Raw genomic sequence first — 25,076 nt, 5'->3', positions numbered from 1 at the left:
CAGAGAAAACAATCAATGTTCTCAAAGTTTCTTTTAAGCCGGATTTCATAAATTTGAGGGTTTTTATTTCCATTCAGTTCAAAATATTATGTAATTTCCTTTGTGATTTTTTTATATTGTACAGATTGTTTTTATTATTATTGCCTGTTTTCTAAATATTTGGTTCCATTCCATTGTCCTCCTATGATTGTGTTCTAATTTAATTCCATTGTGATAGAAGACATTGTGTATAGCTTCAGTTCTTCCCATTTGTAAAGACTTATTCCTGCTGTAGCAGATTGTCTTGATGAATGCTGCTTCATGGACATTGTAAAAAAATTTTATCTTGTTGCTGAGGGCTGAAATGTTCTATAAATCTCAGTTCTTGTGTGTCCCTGCTTTTGGTAACATTGTTCTTCCAGTTAATGAGAGAAAAATACTGATGTTCCCTTTGTAACTTTGTTTCTTCCATCATTCCTGCAGGTTTGGCATCTCTGGTATTACAAACATACATATGTAGAATTCTCCCATCCTTTAAAGGAGTTAGTCCTTTGAACACTATGAAATATTCCTCATTATTTCTTGACAATCTTTGTTTTACTTTCTACCTTGTCTGATGTAAAGATACTCTTTAAACCTAAGATTTCAATTTTCTTTTTCTTTTTGTCTTTTTCGTGCTGGTTTTGGAGCTTGAACTCAGGGCCTGGGTACTACTGTCCCTGAGCTTTTGTGCTCAAGGCTAGTACTCCACCACCTGAGTCACAGCTCCACTTCTGGCTTTTTGGTAGTCAACTGGAAATGAGAGTCTCACGAACTTTCTTGTTTGGACTGGCTTTGAACTGTGATCCTCAGATCACAGTCTCCCAAGGAGCTAGGATGACAAACAGGAGCTACTGATGTTCTTTTACTTTTAGTCTGTTTCTCCTATGCAATTCTTAGTACATATTTGAGACTTTTTTTTTTTTTTTTTGTCAGTCATAGGGCTTGAACTCTGGGCCTGGGTGCTGTCCCTCAGCTCTTCAGCTCAAGGCTAGGGCTCTACCACTTGAGCACCACTTCTAGTTTTCTGGTGGTTTATTGGAGATACGAGTCTCATGGACTTTCCTGCCCAGGCTGGCTTCGAACCTCGATCCTCAGATCTCAGCCTCCTGAGTAGCTGGATTACAGGTGTGAGCTTCCAGTGCCTGGCTATATTTGTGACCTTTTAATATGCCTTTTTTTGTGTGTGTATGCCAGTCATGGAGCTTGAACTCTGGGCCTTGGCACGGTCCTTGAGCTCTTTAGCTCAAGGCTAGCACTCTCCCACTTGAGCCACAGCACCACTTGTGGCTTTTTCTGCTTTTGTAGTGCTGAGGAATCGAATCCAGGGCCTTATGCATTCAAGGCAAGCACTCTACCAGTGAGTCACCTTCCCAATCCCTTAATATGCCTTTTAAGTGGAGTATTTAGCTGAGCTGTGGTTAGTGTATTCTTGATATGGGTGAATTTAACCATCTTGCTATTTTATTTGTTTTTGGTTAACCTTTCTTTTGAGTTAGGCTTAAGGACTTAATTTAATCTCCTCTTTTGATCCATTTGAGGTGTGACTCTTTGCGCCACTGGCTTATTATTTGTTCTTGTACTTTTTTACTTCTTGCTCTGTTATTCTAATATGTAAATTACAATGTATTATTGAATAGTATTCCACTTCTGTTATGAACTAACACGTTTTATAAGTTTTTCCATGATCTGAGCTTTGTTTTAAATAAATTATATTACTTAATCTGTCAGTTCACAGTTACCTTTTTTCTTCAGTATATAAGTTATTGCCAGTCTATCCAATGCAATTTCATCTTCATTATTAGAATTTTTGTCTGTAGAGGTTGGTTTGAATAAACCATCCCATTTCATAACTCACCATATCCCTGTTTTCATTTGTTTTTTTAATCATTCTTTTAAAAATCTCTTTGATTATCTTTAAGAAATTGTACAAAGGAGGTGCCATTAACAAAGGGGTTTATGAATATAGTGCATCCTAATCAGTGTCACCCTTCAGCATCACTTGTATCTTAATATAGGGCATAATCAACACAGACCTTCTAATGCCTTTGCTTGCTCTTCCGTTATTTCTTGGTCTATCTCTGCTCTCTACCGATGGATTTTCCTGCTTCCTAGAATGCCAGTCGCCAGTCATTTATTTTTTTTAACTAAAAGACAAATATGTGTGAAATTGACATTTTTGAATTCTTGGTTTTGTTGAGCCCCTTTAAAAAATATTAGACTTTTTCCTAAAGGCATTTTTCCTTAATTCTTTGTTAGTTTGTTCCTTTCAAGGCTTACAAGCTAGCTTGAGACTTAGCTAGGAAAGTCTGTATTGCAGGCTTCTTCTCCTGCCCCCCCCGGCCCCCCCAAATCCTTCACCATCACCCCCGTGGCTGGTGTGTTCCCTCTGCCTGGTCCCTACTTCCATCTTTGTATGTTGAGTGGAGAGAACATGGATTCCTGGCTCCATGCCAGCTCTGAGAATGATTCCTGTTATAACTCTGGTAATTTTTCTGTCTTTAGGAGTTCCATCCTTGCTCTCAAGACAGTATTACCTTTCTCGGTAAAGTTATGTGTGGCTGAACATTCAAGAAACCCTTCAACTCTCCTCCCTAGATTCTGGCCATCCTGGCCTCCCTGTTTAGCAGGATTACCAGGCTCCATGTGGGGGCTTTCTCCCCACTGAAGTGGTAAATCGCTTCCTGGCTAGGAGCCTGGCTGATGGGAGGACTGGCCTTTTTCTAAGGGATCTCAGTCCTGGACTGCCTGAGTCTGTAAATAGTTCTCTCTATTTGACTCCCCCCCTCATTTGACTCCCCCCCCCCCCCCCGGCAGTCTGTTGTGTGCCTTGAACTTAAGGCGTGGATGCTGTCCCTGAGCTCTTCTTACTCAAGGCTAATGCTCTACCACTTGAGCTACAGCACCACTTCTGGCTTTTTCTGCTTATATGGTACTGAGGAATCGAACCCAGGGCCTCATGCATGCAAGGCAGGCACTCTACCACTGAGCCACCTTCCCAGCCCCTGAAAATAGTTCTCTCCTATGCTTTGTCCTCTCTCTGGCAGCTTACTCCGAGTCAGAAGGGGAATCACTCTAGGATGAGCTTTAATACTAACACCTGAACAAAATCAGAAGTTCCCAGGAAACAGTTTTTCTTCCCTAATACTTAACCATTGATTAACCCCCCCCCCCCGTTATTGTTATAAATGAGCTTGTCTTTACTGTAACAATTCCTTAACATTTTTTCTTCCAAGAGCCAAGTGGCAGCTTTAAATCAGAGTCTAACAAGAAGAGAATGATGTGTGATACAAATCAGGAAAATGAACTTGATCTCCCTATTATGGTAATTGTTAATGTATTAGCAGTTCATTGGAAACATAAAAGAATAAATACCAGTGGGCATAAGGATACAAATGAACCAATTGGTTTAGTGTTTAGAAATACATATCCTATAATTTTAGGGGGTAGCCATGTGGAACTTACTTTGCATCAGAAATTGTCAAATGTTAATTGTAATGGGCTCCATTGTGTATTCTTAGACATTGTGGGTGTCTGGTCCTGGGCCAGCTAATCAACTCAGCCTTTGTAGTACAGAAGTGGCCATAGACAATACAGAAATAAATGAGTTGGCTGAAATGTTTATTTTTAGACAATGAAATTTAAATTTCATATAATTTTTGTGGCTCCACTTAGCCTTTGATTTTAATTTTGTGTGTGTGTGTGTGTGTGTGTGTGTGTGTGTGTGTGTGTGTGTGTGTGTGTGTGTGTGTGTGTGTGTGTTGGTGCTGGGTGTGTGTGTGTGTGTTGGTGCTGGGTGTGTGTGTGTGTGTGTGTGTGTGTGTGTGTGTGCGCGCGCGCGCGCGCGCCGGTCCTAGGGCTTGAACCCAGGGTCTAGGAGCTATCCCTGAGTGTTTTGCTCAAGGCTGGCTCCACTTCTGGCTTTTTTGATGGTTCATTGTGGATAAGAATTTGAAGGACTTTTCTGCCTGGGCTGGCTTCAAACTGTGATCCTCAGATCTCAGCCTCTGGGATAGCTAGGATTACCAGCATGAGCCACTGGTGCCTGGTGTTTTTTTATTGTTTTTTCCCCCCCATATTCCGAGGTGTCGGGTGAGACTTGTCTCATGGGTCATGGCTCAACAACCCCTACACTGGGTAGATAAAAAGCTCACCATAACTTTTTCCTAGGAGACCTTTGTTTTTTCAGTGCTCAGTGATATTTTTACTCAAAAGCACTTCCTACTCTTAAGTTAAACAGCAAAGTAAACAAGATTGCACACATTTGAGCCTGTAGGATTTTGAGAGATTAGATAGTGTCAAAGGTTATGTCAGAAGCAAGGTTTGGTGGCACATGCCTGCAGTGTTGGCCACTCTTTTGAACAAGCCTGAGCTGAAGAACTTCAGACTGGTCTGGGCAGCAGAGTGTGAGACCTATAGAATGAAGGAGGAAAGCAGCAGGAATGATCATAGAAATCATCCACACAGATCAGAATGGCAGATTTCATTTCAGAAGTGAGTTTAAATATGAATTGACTCAACTCTTCAGAGTCCAGAAAATTTTCTGACTGGATAAAATTGTGAGATCCAACTATATATATCTTGTCTACAAATCACATAGTATCTTGCCTGCAAATCACACAAATATACCAAATGTTCACCTTTAAAATATTCAAATTCAAAAAGAAAATTGGAAGAGCTGAGGGAGAAGTTCACCATCCAATCATAGCCAAGCCGCTGTAACCAAGCAAGGTTTTCTGGACTCACAAGGGTGCGGTGGGAGAGGTGGGGGGGGTGGGGGGGGAGGCTGTAATGGGGAGGGCCGGGTGGAGTTTTGGGTCAGAGTGGGAAAAAGTATGAGGATAAAAGTTGAAAAATAAAAAGAAAACTGGCATAAATTGCATTTTCTCCCTAAAGCTTTTCTGCCACTGACCAGATATGTAATATTGAGTGATGTAATTTCTTCTCATTTATTTTGGTGAGGTTTTGGTAAGCCACTCACTGGTGCCCAACAAGAGTCATTTTTGTAGAGGTGAGGTCTTGGTTAATGATTTCTCACTCAGTGACTATCCATCTACTGCTAGCAAAATAAGTCTGCAAGAACAGCTAAATGGTGTTCTAGCAAATCTGTTGCTTTATGTCCTTGTGATTCATGTACCTGGTTCTTAGATAGGACATGAGATTTATCAAGTATAAGGTTCCATTTGGTCTTTACCTACACAGGGAAATTACTTCTTAAATTCTATTTGTTTTATTAATTGGTTGGTTGGTTGATTTTTGTGCTGGTTCTGGGGCTGGGCCTGGGCACTCAGTTCTTTTGCTCAAAGCTAGTGCTCTAACACTTGAGCCACAGATCCACTTCCAGGAAGTTACTTTTTTTTTTTTCTTTTTCTTTTTGGTTGGTCATGAGGCTTGAACTCAGAGCCTAGGTGCTATCCCTTGGCCTCTTTGTGCTCAAGGCTACTGCTCTACCACAGCACCACTTCCAGTTTTTGAGTGGTTAATTGGAAATAAGAGTCTCACAGAGACTTTTCTGCCCAGGCTGCCTTCAAACTGCGATCCTCAGATCTCAGCCTCCTGAGTAGCTAGGTTACTTCTTAATGAATTAGATGAATTATAATGGTCACCATGGGTGGAATTAGTCATATCCAAAAGGAAAGAAAGGTATCCAATATAGTTGAAACTAATTTACTCTCCAGTTTAGCTGTTGTATTTATTTTTTTCTTTTGCAGTAAAGATCGCTGTCTTCAGAAACTACCAGAAGAAATGAGAGGCAAGAAAGAAAGGCTATTCATTTTGGAAAGACCCAAACGACACTGCAGTTATAAAGGAAAGTAACACCAGCTGCTAAAACTGTCACCACCACCAGAACCCATGAGGTGCTTCAAATTCAAACGGTACAATGACCACAATCTCCCTATCATGGTGTTTCTACCAAGAACTTACATTTGGCTTAAAAGGATTCCTTTTAAAGTTGAAGTGTTTACTTCATAAATGCCAAATTATTTTATATTTGCCTATTTCAGACTTTGGTCATTAATGTTTGTTTAAAAGTATTGATTGTGTGTTGGGGTGGTATGCTCATGCATGTTCACACACTGGTCCTGGGGCTTGAACTCAGGGCCTCTCTTTTGCTTGGCTTTTTCACTCAAAACTGGTGTTCTACCACTTGAGGCACTCCTTCACTTCTGGCTTTCTCCTTCTTGGATTTTCTGCCAGGCTGGCCTCAAGCCACAATCCTCCACATTTCAGCTTCCTGAGTAGCTACGATTACAGGTGTGGGCCCCTGAACCCAGCACACCCTCCCCTTTCTTAAGAAAATTTAAGCTTGTTTGAGGAAGAATGTGGTATATAATAATGCATTTATAAGGGCTGGGAAGGTAGCTCAGTGGTAGAGCGCTTGCCTTGCATGCATGAGGCCCTGGGTTCGATTCCTCAGCACCACATAAGCAGAAAAAAAAAAAGCTGGAAGTGGCGCTGTAGCTCAAGTGGTAGAGTGCTGGCCTTGAGCTTAAGAGCTGAGGGACAGCGCCCAGGCCCAGAGTTCAGGCCCCACGACCGGACCCAAAAAAAAAAAATGCATTTATAAGTCCATCCCTCACCAAATATTTTTTCATTCAACAGAAATAAACCAAGTAACATAAATAGCAAGCAGTTCTTTTCAAATACTCAAAGGGTTTTGGGTCTTGTTTTTTGAGTTTTATTTCATGGGTTTTTTTTTTTTTTTAGTCTTACTTGACATCTGGGCTCTTTTTCTCTTTTCATAGCTGACGTCCTATTTTTATTTCATCTTTATTTTCTCCTTTGCCCTTCTCTACCTTAAATCATCTTACATGAATTGAGAGTTACAAAATGTATAGGATCCAAAATAGAAAAAAGATACATTTGAAAAAATAAGCTATAAAAAATTCTTACTGTAATACCAGTGGAGAAGAAAGAAAATGGGGCAAGAAGTTATTTTAAAAAAAGGCTTCCAAGTGAGGCTGTTGAGCACTAGTGACTCATCCTAGCTTAGGAGGCTGAGGATCTTAGTTCAAGGCCAGTCCCAGAAGGAAAGTCTATGAATCTCCCTCTATAAGATAATCAGTGACAGACTGGGCTAGAGGTGTGCCTAACAGGTAGGGCACAAAAATTTTCTTGTTGTGAAATTACAAAGACTGTTAGATTTCAAGTATAGTATAAAGCAATCATATAAATATTTGAAATCATCAACCTTCTTTTTGATCTTAGGCCAAAATTATTTCAATGAATATTTAATAAAGAACAAAATACTTACAATTTTTATGGTATCATAGTGAACAACTATAACTTGTTCATTAGATTTCCTTAATTTTATTTTTTGACAGATAATTTCACTTACATATTAGAAATACAGGGGTCTAAGCTGAAACTAGTTCCTTGTAAAATGCAGGAAATGTGAAACATCCACTAAGTATAGTATCATGTTGTGATCCTAAAGATTCTAAGGAATACAGTACCTGATTTTTTTTATTTTTTGTATGTACAGAGGATTGAACTCAGAAGATTGCAAGGCAGGCGCTCTGCTACCTGAGCCTTGCCTCCAGCTCCTTTTTCCATTGGTTATTTTCAAGGTGTGTTCTCACTTCTACCTGGGATGCAGTCCTTATACCCATGTCACTTACTTCTTTTTTTTTTTTTTTTCTTGGTTGGTCATGAGGCTTGAACTCAGGACCTGGGTGCTGTCCGTTTGCCTCTTTGTGCTCAAGGCTAGTGCTCTATCACAGCACCATTTCTAGTTTTTGAGTGGTTAATTGGAAATAAGAGTCTCACAGGGACTTTTCTGCCCAGGCTGGCTTCAAACTGCAATCCTCAGATCTCGGCCTCCTGAGTTAGCTAGGTTACTTTTTAATGAATTAGATGAATTATAATTGTCACCATGGGTGAAATTAGTCATATCCAAAAGGAAAGAAAGGTGCACAACACTGTGCCTCCCTGTCATTAATTGAGACAAAATTATATGAATGTTTATACCTAGGCTATCCTCAAACTTTGATCCCTTGATCTCTACCTTCTAAGTAGCAAGGATTATAGGCATGAGCCACCATGCCTAACATTTGGACTTGTTTTAATGCAGTGGTTCAACATATGTATAATCCTAGATACCCCAAACACCAAAAAAATGTTTCAATTACTCTTTGATGTGCTAACATGAGTTTGATAAAATATCTTAAGAGTGATTTAAAAAATATTTTTACTATAATTTTTCTTCACTAAAGTAATAATTTAAAAAACCCAATAACATTAACAGTGGTTTTATGAACAATTTTCCAGTTGTAGGTTAAACTTCTAACTTAAAACTAACTAGTGCTCTTCTGTGATCTAGTCACTGGTAGTTACATAGCCACATCACCCCTCAACCAATAAAACAGTTTAAATTCACAAAAGATACTTTTCAATACAGCAGAAGTTAAAGTGCCGAATGATCACTTTCTCAGGTATAATAATACATAGGAAGTCTCCAGAATTCCCGGTCTTCTCCATCCATGCCCTAAGTTTAATTATTTCTGTTTCCATAATCCTTGTGTAGATACTTACTGCCATCTGTGTACCGTGCATTATAGAGTTCCTCATCCCATTTCAATCCATTTCCTAGTGATTTGGGGTTACTGTGGATAGGATTGTTGAAATCTACAGGGTTTTTCTGGTCATTCATTTCCACTTTTTAAGCTACTTGATTTTTTTCAGCATTAAGGTGTCACTGAGGCACAGTCAAACTCCTCCATCTCCTTACAAAATTAAACAGAACTACACCACTTCTCTCCAGCCATGCCCACCCTCAGGATGTAGGTCTGTGAGGTACAAAACACTACAGAAGACTTTCAACACTCATGCATTATTATTATTTTCCTCTGTAAGCTGAGTGCCTCCAAAATTTAAATCTGTGTCCGTTGACTCAGATTTTTGGTTGTGCAGTACATGTAGTTTCTAACTTACAGAGCTAGTAATTTTAGATTTTCAGTTGCACAAACTATCAGGGACCCTTGATAAACGTAAAGAATGGCATTCTAGCTATGTCATGCTAAGGTTATGCTAAACACCTAGTTTTTAAGATCATTTTGTCGGGTGTGAGCCACAGCCCTTGTGAGTGAGGGAATGTATTAGAGGCAAAACATGATCACCATGGCGAACCATTAGATAGAAACCTGTCCAGAATCTTAAATGCACAAGGTTTGATGGGCCTTTTACACATATGTTTCACAATATCTTAGGGAATGATTTTGATGCGGAGAAGCCTAGGCTGTTTTTATTTGTTTTTGTCAGTTGAGGGGCTTGAACTCAGGTTCTGGGTGATGTCCCTGAGCTTTTTTGCTCAAGGTTAGCTTTCTACCACTTGAACCACAGCTTCACTTGCAATTTTCTGGTGGTTCATTAGAGATAAGAAGCTCATGGACTTTCTTGCCCAAGTTGGCTTTGAACCTCAATCCTCAGATGTCAGCCTCCTGAGTAGCTAGAATTATAGGCATGAACCACTGGCGCCCAACTTGTTTTGTGTTTTTAACATGTTCTATAATGTAAAAGAAAATTTTAATGTGGCTTTTTAAAAGATAACTTATCTGGGTGCCTGTGACTAATGCCTATAACCCTAGCTAACTCAGGAGGTTGATATCTGAGAATCATGGTTCAAAGCCAGCAGGGGCAGAAAAGTCCGTGAGAATCTTATCTCCAGTTAACCACCAAAAAACTGTGTCTCAAATGGTAAAGTACTAGACTCGTATGAAAAGACTATGGGATAGTACAAAGGCCCTGAGTTCAAGTCCCAAAACCAAAACATTTTACATAAAACTATGTAAATTTCATTGAAAGTTATAATGGCAATCCCTACATTTTATTTGTGGTAAAGACAGAGTAGGAAAAAAAAGAGACATGAATGGGAAAAATCTAAACTGAGCTTTATATTTCTCTGTCTTCTCCTGATGTTTTATGTGCCTTTCTTCAGTGGTTTGAAATCTCACAGGATGATTCTGCCTTTAGAAGCTCAGATAGTACTGGATTCAGAGACCAGTTAATCTTAATGGTGCAGATTTCCTGTTCACTTTATATATTGTTTCTTCAAATAGGTGCTTCTTGTTCTATTAAATGTAAAAGGCTAAGTGCTGTAGAACCTACCATCAGAATTCAACATAGTAGACCTATAAATTCTTCCCTAATTGATATACCAACTTAACTCAATTCCTAAATCCAAGGGGGGGGGGGGAGAAAGAGAAAGAGAGAGAGAGAGAATCCTAAAATCTATGGAAAGGTAGGAGATTCAGAATACCTAAAATAATTGTGAAAGCACAGGACCACTTTACCTGTGTGCAAGGCATAATATAACCACAGTAGTTGAGTAGGTTACAGATAGTGGAATAGGAATGTATCTTATCTGTGGGTTCAAGTAACGAACCCAGAGCTAGCTACACACAAGTCTCACCAGCTCTGCTATTCACTGCTGTGGAAAAAATGAAGAAGAAAAGACTTATTTTGGCTCATGTTTCGGAAGTTCTGGTCTGTACTTGCTGGTCCCAGGACTTTTCAGGCAAGGCAGACGCACGGCATAGGCGAGCTGCTCACCTCCTGGCAGCCAGGAAGCAGGGGTGAAGGCAGCGGTCAGAGACTAGATCTGCCCTTCAAGGCCAGCCCCGCAGGGACCTGACTCCATTTATGAGGTTGAACTGTCAAACCCATCGCCTCTAAAAGAACCCACCCCCATACCTTGCTTTCCTAGGACCCAAGCATTCAACATATGAGACTTCCCCAAAGGCCAGATCCATGTCACAGCACCAACTGATCTTGCGGTGTAAAGGTGTAGAGGCGATTAATTAATCAAGTGGAGGATGTCTGTTCAGCAAATGGTGCTGGAGTGACTGATACTCACAGGCCAAAACAAACCAGAACCTCAGTGTATACTTGATACAGAATTTCCCTAAACATAGAGCATAGAATGAAATGGAAAATGTACAAGTCTATGAAGGAAAGCAAGGAAGAAATATTTAGGACTTAGTGATAACTAGATAGGCTATCAAAGCACAACCCATATGTGTTAGTTAGCTTTCTGTTACTGTAACAAAATATCCAAGAAAAGCATCTTAAAAACAGAAAGGGTGGTTTGGGCTCACAGTGTTGGAGGTACATGGTCCAGTCCCTGGTCTTTGAGGGCTTATTGCATGGCAGTTCATCCTGTCAAGTAGTGGTAGAGAAGCCAGCGGCTGTCTGGTGGCCAGGATCAATGGACAAAGGAAGAGGAGCTAGAGTCTCTATTCCCTTTGGAAGCATGCCCCAGTGACCTAAGCCCTTTTCCTAGCCCAGACTCTTATAGTTCCTGCCACCTTCTAAGAGCACCAGGCTGGGGGCTAAGATTTTCCTCCTGGTGTCTTTTGAGATTTTGTCACAAAGTCTATGGTGTTAGAGCTATTCGAACATTTGATTTTGAAACATCTGTAGTGCTCAGATATTTGAGCAGAAGTATTCTCCGGTAAATAACCAGACATTCCCCTTCCGTCCTGGCATTCCTAGCAGGACGTGCTGCAAAGCAGAGCTGTGCAGGCAGAGTCCAGCCTGGCCCTGGGGAGGCACACCACAGGAGACCCAGAGCGAGAATGCTGAAGTGGCTCCACCCAGGACCTGGCCTGCAGTGAAGAATGATTGAAGAAGAGGCTGAGGGCCTGTAGCAAATTGTGAAAGAGATTAGTGTGGGTGTCAAGAAGATATCAGTGGCCTACAACTCACTGTGCCAAATGTAGTTAACAAGTCAAGGTTTTAAGTTAATTTCAATCAATTGGAATATCACTAAACATGAGGACTTCAAGTGCATAATGATGTAGATACCTCCCTTATCTAAAATGCTTCTAGAAGGAACATTCACTATGTACTTACTATAGTAAAAGGCACTCACCAGGTGCCAGTGGCTCACACTGGTAATCCTGGCCACTGAGGAAGCTGAGATCTAAGGTTTGAGGTTCAAAGCCAGCCTGGGCAGGAAAGTCTGAGACTTGCATCTCAATTAACCACTAAAAAGCCAGAAGTAGAGCTGTGGCTCAAGTGGTAGGCACTAGCCTTGAGCAAAATAGTTCAGGGATTTCACTCAGGCTCTGAGTTCAAGCCCTGGTACCAGTGCACACACACACAAAAAATTAATAGATAAAAAATAAATCCATAGATGGGAAGAGAGATTCACTTTGCAGAACCAGGGTAAAGAGAGCAATGTGAATGGGCACTTCCAACTGGTAGAGGAAACACTGCATAATAGTTGAAAATGTGGGAAACCTCCTATGGTTTAGGACATAGATACATGATGAATAAAGATTGATCTATCACACTAGCTGGTTAGGTATCTGCTATTCACAGGGCACTGTGGTAAGCAGGAGGTATACTGTTAAGCCCCTGTGAAGAAATCAGGTATAAACAATAAAGAGTGCTAAGCCCCATTTCAGTGGTGCCAAATGAAGACTCGAGGAGTGAGCAGCAGAGACCTTAGTCACCATGTGTGTGCATCCCTCCTGGACCCTGTGAGCCCTGCTCCAAGGGCAGCAGAGGAGTAAAGAGCTGGAGTATTCTGAGCACTGAAGAATGTTAATTGATCCACTTTCCCTTAGAGGACTTCAAGACATTCTTCATCTGCCAGCTAAAATCCAATATGGAAGCTCCCATCTGCTGCCACTTGCATCTGTGATAATTACCTCAGGCTGAAAGAATAGACCAAGCAAATGAACCTGATTGCTTTCCTTTTTTCTTTCCTTATTGCTATTATCTGATGCAAATAGATTTTTGGTATTTGTTGGGGTTTTTTGGTATTTGTTGTTTTTTGTTTGTCTGTCTGTCTGGGGACCTGGGACCCTGACCTTTCTTTTTTTTTTTTTTTTTTTTTTGCTGAAAGCTAGTGCACTACCACTTGAGCCATACCTCCACTTCCAGCTTTTTGTTAATCAATTGGAAATAAGTCTGGCTGGCTTCAAACCTCAATTCTCAGGTTTTTTTGTTGTTATTTTGTTTGGTTTTTGTTTCGCCTCTAGTGGCTATTCTATACAATCTTTATCATACAAGGAAATCAGCAGAGGAATTTTTTCAGACTACCAAAACTCTTAAGAATGGACAAAGAGTATGTCCCCAATGTAGGGATTTCTGTCACACTCGAGGCCTGGGAAAAGGATAAGCAGGAAGTGCCCGCCAGCACTTAGCCAGCCTTCTGTGGGTTCTCAGCTCCCTTTGAAGAACTGGCTTTTGCCACTAGGCACACATCTCTGAAACCCAATAACTCTTCTCTCCCAACCTTCTGTCACATAGCAAGAGCGTTGGTAGAGATTGCTTTCCATAAAAAGAACTATGCCACCTACTCTGCAAATGCCACTGATTAAGGAAATCATTGATTGATTTTCCCCCCCTGGGGAATAAATTAGGTTCCCCCAGCCTCCAGTATGGGGAGAAAGATATAATGGGATACAAAGAATGAAGATGACTGTATGTTTATGAGAAAGTGTTTATGCAGTTGCCATGGGAACTGTGTGTAGGCCTTCCAAATAGGAGCTTATCTCTCTATATTTGTTAAATATAAATCAGATATGAGTTGCATTTATTCTCTGGCTTAGCCTAAATTTAGTCTGACACATATGGTTATGTAAAATATGCCCCTGCTCTAATGTATTTGCTTAATGTTCGCAGGAATCTAGCAATACATGGTCTGCCATATTTTAAAATCAATATACTTTGGGGCACAAAAAATGAAATTAGGAGAATGGTTCTCAGCAAATAATTCCTAAAAAACAAATGGCAGCACAATCACAGTGCCCACGGCTGGGCTTTCCTGTGTCTTTCACAATTAACCGAGCTTATTAATTTTTCATCATTGAAGTATAGTCAGTGCTGGACTTAATTGCTATCGTTGGCAGAAAATGAATGCTTTGATAGTTTCTTATTCAGTGTGTAGTTCATTTCTCAAGTGGAATAAAACACAACAGTCCTTTTAAATGATTATTAGATTTTTCTATCAGACAAGTTATCTTCATGAGCCATGATAAGAATCTAAGAGAGAGTATAGGTGAGTTTTGAAGATTTGCAGATTTATGTGTGTGTCTGTGTCTGTGTGTGTATATACACGTGTGCGTACCAGTAAGAGGGCTTGAACTTCTAGGTGCTGTCCCTGAGCTCTTTTGCTCAAGGCTGGTGCTTTACCACTTGAGTCACAGCCCCACTTGTGGCTTTCTGCAGATTAATTGGAAATAAGAATCTTAGACTTCTTTGCCCAGGCCGCTTTGAACCTCAAGCCTCAGATCTCAGCCTCTGAGTAGCTAGGGTTACAGACATGAGCTACCTGAACTAAGCTCATTTTGCAGAATTTGACAAGAATTTTGAGAGAACTTTTTTCCATAACTTACAACAACAAAAAAGCACACCCTACCTGTAGCTACTGCCTTTTAATCGGCACACTAAATAGAACAATAGAAAAATCTAAGAGCAATTAGAATAGCCTCCTTTCATGGAAGACTGGGTAATACCACTTAACTCCATTACCATTACCTCATCCTTTGCTGCCAGCGCTCTCAACCCTTACACAGACCATGAGTTTATTACTCTGAATTTTCTCTTCTCTTAGATTTCCTGGAAGACATGCACTTAGCAAGCAGATAGCCTAGAGGCATAATATCTTATTAAGGCAGTAATTGCTTATAGTCCAATAAATGTTGCAGTAATGTAATGAGACCAAATAGCTGTACAGACTGAGCAGTGGGAAAGGGCTAACAAGAGAAAGGGTTTCAGAGGAAGCATGTTTTAAATCAAAATGTAAAGGTGAAAGTTTTTCTATATGTTTGACAATGTACACATTTGACAGTACACATATTTGACCATGTGTACCAAAAATCTAGTATATGTCCTCTTTCAACCAGAAATTGAATTTCTGAAAGTTTATCCTAATGAAATAAAGATGTGCAAGGTTAAATTAGGGGAATTTTACCTAATAAACTGTAATAAATAAATGCAGGAAACAAACATCTAAGGAATGGGTAAATAATTTTAGGATAACATGAAATAAAAGTCTTGAGCTATTTAAAAATGAATCTGTAGGCCGGGCACTGGTGGCTCACACCTGTATCCTAGCTACTTAGGAGGCTGAGATCTGAGGATTGTGGTTCAAAGTCAGCCCGGGCAGGAAACTCCATGAGCCTCTTATCTCCAATAAACCACCAGAAAACCGGAAGTGGTGCTGTGGCTCAACCGGTAGAGCTCGCCTTGAGCTGAAGAGCTGAGAGATAGCGCCCAAGCCCAGAGTTCAAGCACCACGATCAACCAAAAAAAAAAAAAAAAAGAATCTGTACAAGGGTATTTACTGATAAGGGGAATATTTGTATCATTGTTCAAAGGGAAAAAACAGGAGTTTGATTAGAATTGTATTAAATGTATTGAACAGGAAAACTTCTCGCCAATGAATGGAGTATTCCTTAATTTAGGTCGTTGACTTTATTACTTTTTAGGAGTATTTTCTTGGGAATGCGGTAGGGGTGGGGGAGGGGCACCTTACTATGTTGTCCAGCCTTGCTTTGAACTTGTGATCCTCCTGCCTCAATTTTCCAACTGTCATGATTATAGATTGGTACCATGTTAGCATATGGCTCCTATGCCTTTTTCTTATATATACAAGGATTTTCTTATATATACAAGGATTTCTGTTTTTAAGCTGATCTGAAAGACATTTCTTTTATGTTTTTGTTATCTGTTAACATATTGCATGTATATAGAAATGCAATTTTTTTTTGGTAATGAGATATGAACTTGGGGCTCCATGCGTGCAGGAAAGTACTTTACCTCTGTGTGTGTGTGTGTGTGTGTGTGTGTGTGTGTGTGTGTCCCTATGTCCACATGCACATGTGTGTGCTGATACTGGGGTGTAAACGCAGGACCTAGTGCTAACCTTTATCTTTTTCTATGCGAGGATGACACTTTACCACTTGAGCCGCAGCACCACTTCTGGCTGTTTGGTGGTTAATTGAAAATATGAATCTCACAGATTTTTCCTGCCTGCACTAGTTTCCAGCTATGATCTTCAGATTTCAGCCTCCTGAGTGGCAAGGAATCACAGTCATGAGCCACTGGCACTGAGCTCCTTTTTGCTTCAGTTTATTTTTCAGACCATAATCCTCCTCTGCTTCCCAAATAGTTAAGATTATGGGTATTCATTTCTCTGCCTGGCTTGAGTAAGGTCCTTTTTTTTTTTTTTTTTTTTTTTTTTGGTCCGGTCATGGGGCCTGAATTCTGGGCCTGGACACTGTCCCTCAGCTCTTCAGCTCAAGGCTAGCGCTCTACCACTTGAGCCACAGCGCCACTTCCAGTTTTTTTCTTTTTTGCTTATGTCGTGCTGAGGAATCGAACCCAGGGCCTCATACATGCAAGGCAAGCTCTCTACTACTGAGCCACCTTCCCTGCCCGAGTAAGGTCATAAGGTCTTTTAATTCACTCTGGCTCCCTGGAAAATCCTATTTTAACCTCCTGAGTAGCCAGGTTATAGGCAGGTGCCACTACACTTGGTCCTGCAATTGGTTTTTATATGTTGACCTTGTATCCTAAAATCTTTTAAGTATCAAACAATTCTAAAAGATGTGTGTGTGTGTGTGTGTGTGTGTGTGTGTGTGTGTGTGTGTGTGTGTGTGTGTGTGTTATAGATCCCTTGGGATTCTCTGTGTGCATAAAAATGTCATATGCGAATGTCACAGTTTCATTCCAATCCATATGTCTTTTATTTCTTTTTCATAAGGCACGCTGTGTAGGATTTTCAGGACTAGCAGACTAGGAATGCTAAGCATGCAGGCATCCTGGTCTGCCTCCTTTCAGGGACATGGGGCTGGCCTTTCATTGTTGAATAGGATGCTAGCTGTGGGGTTTTTTCTTGTTGTTTTGTTTGAGGGTTTGCAAATGCTCTTGAATCATGTAGAAGAAATTCCTTTTTATTCTCACTTTGCTGAATGCTTTATTTTTCACAGTGGATTTTGTCAAATTTCCAGTAGCAATTGCCATCAGATAGCTTTTCCTCCCTGAGCTGTGAATGTTGTGGATTACATACATTGTTTAACATTGAATTTGTAATTTGAGATGGGACTTGCTTGATGGGGGCCATGTTATTGTTCTTATATATTACCAGAACATCTCATGAAGAGTTTTTGTGTTTTTGTTTGAAGGCTAGTGGTTTCTAGTTTTGATTAATTGAGTTTTTTTACTTATATTTTGCCAGTGTAAAATAGATCTCATAAAATGCATGTGAGTATTCCTTTCTAGAGTGTCTAAAATTGGTGTGATTTCTCCTTTAAGTGTTTGGTAGGGTTTGCCGGTGAACCCATCTAGTCTTGGAGATTTGTTTTATGTGCAGTGCTTTTTGTTTGGTTGGTGGTTGGTTTTTAATTTTTTCTTGTAAAATTTGAGTAGTTCACTGTAACATTAAAAAGGAACAAAGTTTCCCCGGGTTGCCCCATTCCCACACATATACAACCCCCTTCTTTGTCAACATCTGTTACCACACTTGTTACAACTGGCATTTGCCAATGGCTGATGGCCGCCATAATGGCTTTAAGACCTTAGTTTACATGAGGGCTTTACCCTTGGGCCAGGCATCCTGTGGTCTGAACAGCTGGATTATGGCAGGTGTCTACCATTCCAGCATTCCATTCTGGGTTTCACTGCCTTTTCCCTACCTTTGCATCCTTGTGCCCTCAGACCCTAGCAACAACCCATCTTTTTACCGTCATTGTAGTTTTCCCATCTCCAGAATGTCTTACAGTTGAACTCAGATAATATGTAGTTTTTCCAGAATTGCTTCCCTTATTCAGTGAACTGTGCATTTAAGTTTTCCTCAGCTCTTTTTGTGCAGTGCTAGGAATCCAACCCAGGGCCTTGCACGTGCTCGGCCAGTGAGCTTCACAAACCCCAGTCCTTCACACCTTTTTCTGCTGGGTAGCCTACTTCTTTCTAGTGCCAGAAAATGCTCCATTGCCTAGCTGTATTGTAGCTTAGCCGTTCACTTACTGAGAGACTGTGATTGCTTCCATGTTTTAGCAGTTATGAATGAAGCTGCTATAAATAGCCATAGTTAGGTTTTTGTATGATGTTAGTTTTCAACCTCATTGGGGTAGATAAAAAATGATCTAGGATATATCATAGCATAGCATACTATTTAGGGTTTTTTTGTTCTGTTGTTGTTTTGTTATTTTTTTTAAGAAACTTTCTGTCTTCCACTGGGGATACATGTTTTTGGATTTCTACCAACATTGAATTAGGCTTGTTAATTTGCTTGCCAGCATTTCTCTGGGATGAAAACTCTGCTTATAGCTGGGTGTTGGTGGCTCACACCTGTAACCCTCTCAGGAGCCTGAGATCTGCGGATTATGGTTCAAAGCCAGTCTGAGCAAGAGAGTTCATGGGACCTTTATCTTAAATTTACCAGCAGTAAGTCAGAAGTGAAACTGTGCCTCAAGTAGTAAAGCACAGGCTTACGTGAGAAAGCTAAGTGGAAGTTCAAGTTCCTGAGTTCAAGCCCTAGTACTGGCATAGTACAGTTGTTTTTGAAAACAAATTGAAATTGTGTTATTTTTATTTTTTAGGGGGTGGGCACCAGAGTTTGAACTCAGATCCTCAAGCTTGCTCTCAACTTATTTGGTTGGCTGGCACTCTACCATTTGAGCCATGCCTCCAGCCTGAGCTGAAACTTTTTAAAGAATTGGTATTACTGACCAAGAAGGTATTTTTTGCATGCTGGGCATACTTCTTAGTGATAAACAATAAAGATGGAGACATTATCAGCAGATGTGCACCACTGTATTTCTGTAGATCCTAAACATCCTTGAAAACGAAACCATCCAGCTGGCCATAATTAGGGTTGGATTGCTTCATGCATGGAAAACAGTGGTTTCTTTTATTCCTGGGATCCATCACCTTCTAGTTATTTTGCTCATCTCCAGCTATTTCTCAAAAATCAAAATGAGTACAAACTAAGACCAGTGCCCAGTCTTAATCTACCTTTTAATACCATCTGCTTACCTGGAGACCTGCCATTTATGAAACATTTACTGTCTGCCTTGCCTGTGCTGGTCTCTCTTCTTACTTTGTCTCTAGTCCTTATACCATCTTGTAAATCCTATTGCAACTGAGGATGGTAGGCCCCCACATGGTAAAACACCAAGGCTCTCATCTAGTCACAGAGCTTGATTTGAATGCAGATTTGTCTGGTTCTGCAAACCCAAAGTTGTTCCTCATTTCCTCCAATTAAAATAGAATTTCTGGAGTAAATGAGAAATTAATTTTAAATTTTAATTTACTCCAATTAAAATAGAATTTCTGGGATTAGACTTTGATTTTTTTTATTTTTGTTCTTGTTTTCTGGTGCTGGGTCTTGAACTCTGGGCTTAGGTGCTATCCCTGCGCTCCTTGTGCTGAAGGTTAGCACTCTTACCACTTGAGCCACAGCTCCACTTTGGGCATTTCTGTGATTAATTAGAGATAAGCATTTCATGGATTTTCCTGCCTGAACTAGCTTTAAACCATGATCCTCAGATCTCAGGCTCCTGAGTAGCTAGGATTACAGGTGTGACCTACTCAAGCCCAGCTAGACTTTGGCATTGACAGCTCTTAACATCAATATGTGTATGTAGTGTTAGAAACCACTGGATACCCAGATGCCTTACAATGGATGAGTGAATTGAGGAGAGAGAGAGAGAGAGAGAGAGAGAGAGAGAGAGATTCATGTACAATGGAATTTTACTCATCTAGTAGTAAGAATACTTTTATGTCATTTGTAAGAAAATGGATGGACCTGGAAAAAGTTAGGTTAACAGAAGTGAGTCTGGCTCAGAGAGACAAAAGATGCATGTTTTCTCTTGTGGAAGTTAGTTCTAAATTATAAACATGTGAAAATATATTCAGGGTCATATGCATATATACAAAAACAAATTGGCTGAGATGTGGCATGTACAGAGGAGGAGGACTCCAATGGTGTAACACCTTTGAACAACTAACCTACAGCTGAACAAAACAAATACCAGGAAGCTGGAACATGTGGGGGGGGGGTGTGGTCAGGGGTAGAGTGGGGCAGGCAAACAGAGAGAGAACGGGTGGTGAACGCAGTCATAATATTGGATGTGCATCTGTGAAGATGGAACTAGGTGACTTGAGGGCATGGGCGGGCTGGGGGGATTGGAGGAGAGCAGTGGAAGGAGTGATGGAAACCCTTTGAACAACTACTTACAGACAGTAAATTTAAAAGAGAGAAAGAAACCACTGGGAAAATACACTGCTTCCATAGAAAGAGAAGCATAGTCAGAAGTCTATGCAGCATTGTTCATTTATGTCTATCAGAACGTAGCAGTTTCTAACTTCAGTACCCAGGGAAGCACTGAGAACATTCTGCTGTCTTCCTTTGCTACTACACAGTCCTAAAATAGCCCTCCTCTCCTCCTCCAAAGAGTATGTAATAGCAAAGACAACTGTGATAGGAAACAAAGTAAAATGGGCCAAAAGAAAGCATGAAGAACCCCAGAAAAAGGTATTGAAATACAGAAGAGAAGTGCAAACTCCACATAGGACTAGTATGTTATGAAAGCAGTGTGGGATCCGAAGGGCAGCTTTATGTCTGCAGGACAGTCAGGTGTGTGATCCTGCCTCTCTCTGCCACATTTCTCCTTGCCTCTGAGAGGCAAAGCAGGCAATATTTGTCAGTATCCACAAATGATAACGAACCCCCAAATATCTATCCATGTTCACTACACAGTGGACCATTTTGTGCACCCCCTACCCTCTCATACTGCTATAATTATATACACTAATCACAGATGAATAAACTATCTCTATAAATAAAGATGAGCTAGCAATTCAGAATCACTAAAGATTTGAAGGAAGTGAATATCATGAAGGAAGGTGCCAGACTGTACAGATAGAAGGCCTAACACCCAAGTAACAGAATTCATTAAGGAAAGCAAAACAGGAGTCCAGAACTAAAGAGAATTACTACCCCCAGAAACACACATGATGATCCTGCATTCATTCCAGAAGAAAACTGGAGAGCTTTTTCCAATGAATAGTTCAAAAGGAAAGACAAAGGAAGAAAGGAAACAGGCTGAGAGACACGGAGGATAAGACATAATGATAATCCTCTAATTATATTGATATCATACTTTTCATTAACAGGACAGTAGACGCTATGTTCCAAATGTTTAGGGAAAATAATTTTGAACCCAGAGTTCAATGTCTGCCCAAATTATACAGCTGACATGTTGCAGTGATGTAGGAGGCATGGGAAACATAATTAATGGAAGAAAAGAAGCAATGTTCTACTTCAAAACCATTACAAAGAAGGAAAAATAGAACTCACAAAACTGTCAATCAAGCACAAAACAGAAAAAGGAAATAAAAGACCCAAAAGCATGAGAAATAGAAACACAACACTGAAAGGTTATATCCATCTATGAAAACACAGCTTCTCAAATTAAGTTGGAAAAAAAAGTACTTGCTGTTCACAAGAAGCACACATAAAACGTAAGTACAAACAAGAAGCTGGGGGAAAAGATTAACCATGAAAAAAGTGGTGGCATAGCTAGAGAACTTAAAAGAAAAAAAATCTTTGAATTAAAAGAATGAAGAGATATTTCATTACTTTCTTTCTTAGTAGATTACTTTATCAATATGAGTTCATTTGGTAACAGGTTTGATGTAAAGAAACGAAAGCTTGGGTTAGAGATTCAGCTCAGTGGAAGAGCACTTTTGCCTAGCAAGTGCAAAGCCCTGAGTTTGGTCCTCAGGTCTGGATACAAAGGAAGGAAGAGAAAACTAAAAAAAAAAAATTATTTTATTTTTTGGTTGGTCATGGTTCCTGAACTCTGGGCCTAGGCGCTCGTCAGCTTAAGGCTAGTGTTCTACTACTTGAGCTATAGTGCCACTTCTGGCTTTTTCTGCTTATGTGGTGCTGAGGAATTGAACCCAGTGCCTCATGCATGCAAGGCAAGCACTCTTCCGCTGAGCCACCTTCCCAGCCCAAGAAATGTTTTTTGTTTTTTTTTTTAACTGATTAAGCCTATCATCACAGTGTAAAATTTTAGCACAAACCTTTCAGTCAGTAAAAGAAGGTGGGAAAAAATACATATATAATCCGTTTAGCACTTAGTTATACATGTTTGAATAGAACAGTTAACAAGCCTGACCTGATAGGTATATGGACAAGCATTTTAAACATACATTCACAAATTCACAGATAGTAAGATACAAGCAACACCAAAACAAATTTTAAAAGAAACAAATACACAAGTCATGTTCACACACTACAAAAGATAAAACTGGAGGTTTCAAATACAAAATAAAGGGTTAGGTGTGATGATTTATGCCTGAAGTCCCAGCTACTTAGAAGGCAATAGTAGGGGGATTGAGCTCCAAGGCTAGCCCAGGCAAAAACTCAAGACCCTGGGGCTGGGAAGGTGGCTCAGTGGTAGAGCACTTGCCTTGCATGCATAAGGCCCTGGGTTCAATTCCTCAGCACCACATAAGCAAAAAGAAAAAGCCGGAAGTGGCGCTGTGGCTCCAGTGGTAGAGCGCTAGCCTTGAGCTGAACTGCTGAGGGACAGCGCCCAGGCCCAGAGTTCAGGCCCCACGACTGGACCTAAAAAAAACACAAGACCCTGTCTGAAAATAAAGTGAAAGCAGGACTGGGGTATGGCTCAAATGAGAGAGGACATACATAGTAAGAGGTTCCTGAGTTCATTCTCAGACACACACACACACACACACACACACACACACACACACACACACACACACACACACACACACACACACACACACACACACACACACACACACACACACACACACACACACACACACACACACACACACACACACACACACACACACACCACCCTGCAAAGTCCTAGAATTAAAAAAAACACAAATTTATTTTTTAAAGAGTTTAAATACAAGTTTAGACTAATAAATGTAAAAGCATTAGACCTAATGGATAATTTTCAGAAAAATAAGATTTATTCAGAATATAATAAGGAGAGCTAAAAATCCTGACTGAACTATGAGTGATGAGAAAGAACTGAAGAGAACTTTGTGTCCCTACCTCGACACTTCCCAAGTGTCCTAATGTTTAGGAAAGACAGGACACTAGCTAACTGGTTTTATGGTGCTGATACAACATTACCTAAACCAGAGAATGGTGCAAGGACAAAAGAAAGCTACAGCTGTTCTCTCTTATGGAGATAGGATTCAAAAGTGAATGGGTACTTGCAAACTGAACTTGCCAGTACATTATTAACATCAAATTTATCCCAGAATAAAAAGATAACTTACAAGTTGGGCACCAGTGGCTCACACCTGTCATCCTGGCTACTCAGGAGGCTGAGATCTGAGGATTGATGTTTAAAGCCAGTGCAGGCAGGAAAGTCCATGGAACTCATCTCTTAAATTAAGCAGCAGAAAATTGGAAATGGCACTGAGTTTCAAAGAGGTTCAGTGCTAGCCTTGAGCAAAAGAACTCAGGTAAGTGCCCAGGCCCTGAGTTCAAGCCTCATGACCGACAAAAAAAAAGATTTCAGAATTATAAAAATCTATTGTGTCATTATTTACTCTGTTATTAAGAGAGAAAAACTATAGAATCATCTCAATGATTTCCAAAAGCTACAGTGTGGTTTTGGCATAGAGACAACTAGATCAATAAAGGAAATATTCTGAGATTGACTCATGTATATCTCACAATGGGAGTCTACAATAAATGTGTTTTTAAATCAACAGTTAAAGAATGGACTACCTAATCAATGGTGTGCATTTAGAAAAAATGTATTAAATCTCTCTCACATTCACAAAAATACATACCAAGTGTAATAAAAATCCAAGTAAGAAACTCTTTTAAATGTTTTTTTTTTTAAGTGTATTGGGGAGCTGGGTGCTGGTGGCTCATGCTTGTAATGCTAGCTACTCAGGAGGCTGAGATCTGAGGATCATGGTTCAAAGCCAGGTGGGCAGGAAAGGCGTGAGACTCCTATCTCCAATAAACCATTCAGAAAACCAAAAGTGGCACTGTGGCTCAAGTAGTAGAATGCTAGCCTTGAGCTGAAGAGCTCAGGGACGGCACCCAGGCCCAGAGTTCAAGCTCCATGACTGACAAAAAAAAAAGTGTATTGGGGTGGGGTGTTAAAGACCTTCTTAAATAAAATACTAAGCCCCCCAAAATCATGAAAAACAAGATTAATACAATTTATTATGACTTCATACTTTTTAAGTTAAATTATATAAGTACCAGGGTTAAATTTTTTTAATTAGGTAAAACAAAAAAAAAAGGGGAATAAATATGAGCAGAGCACTCACTGGTGACTTAAACCTATAATCTTAGCTACTCAGGAGGGTGAGATCTAAGGGTCAAGGTTCAAAACCAGCCCAGGCAGGAAAGTCCATGAGATTCTCATCTCCAGTTTACCAAAAAGCTGGAAACATTGGCTCAACTAGTAGAGTACCCTTAGCCAACAAAAGCTAAGGGTCAATGTCCAGGCTTTTGTTCAATCGAGCCCAAGTATTGGTAAAATAAACAAGGACTTGAAGTAGTCTAGCAAGTGTGCTGTCATCAAAGGCAGAGCAGGGACAAGAGACCTGGAAATGGAGTTAACCTAACACAGAACCTGACATCAGACAGCTCAGCTTAGCTTAATTAGATGTGTGACAGCCATTAAAGGTGAAGTAGCACACTTTTCCATCGCCAGTGGACCTGACTGGAGGAGAGCTCGCAGGGAGCCGGAGCAGTGGAAGGTGACCGATGGCTTTGGGGCATGTAGATAAATGGCGGGAGTGCTTTTCGCAGGAACAGACTAGCTGCTAACTTCTGTGACTTTGGGATGTCTCTTAGATGGCCAAGTAGAAATGTCACAAAGACAATTGAATAAAGGAGGCCACAGTTCAAAAGAGAGAGAAAGATGGGCTAGAGATAAAATTTGAGAGTAAGAAGCATATAAATGTGATGGTGTCCAAAGCCATGGGACTGGGTCGAATCAGGAAGGGGGGAAAGGGGTATTTTAATCATTTTGACATTGAGAGAGCTAGTATTGAAGGCGAGCCAGGTATGGGGA

General features: G+C 40.3%; 1 protein-coding gene across 5 annotated transcripts in view; it reads left to right on the top strand.

Moving 5' to 3' along the window:
* The window catches only part of Peak1 (pseudopodium enriched atypical kinase 1), a 230,520-nt gene that overhangs the window by 104,780 nt on the left and 100,664 nt on the right, over positions 1-25,076 (top strand). For all 5 annotated transcript variants that reach the window (XM_070042827.1, XM_070042825.1, XM_070042828.1 and 2 more), the window contains one exon: positions 5,730-5,894. The gene's annotated coding sequence lies outside the window, so the exon portion shown is untranslated. The remainder of the gene's footprint in view (positions 1-5,729; positions 5,895-25,076) is intronic.

The sequence above is a fragment of the Dipodomys merriami genome, unplaced genomic scaffold (assembly GCF_024711535.1).
Source record: "Dipodomys merriami isolate MVZ:Mamm:240054 unplaced genomic scaffold, mDipMer1.0.p SCAF_33, whole genome shotgun sequence".
Taxonomy (NCBI): Eukaryota; Metazoa; Chordata; class Mammalia; order Rodentia; family Heteromyidae; genus Dipodomys; species Dipodomys merriami.
Note: the sequence above shows the minus strand (reverse complement) of the source record. Positions and strands in the feature narration are given on the sequence as shown.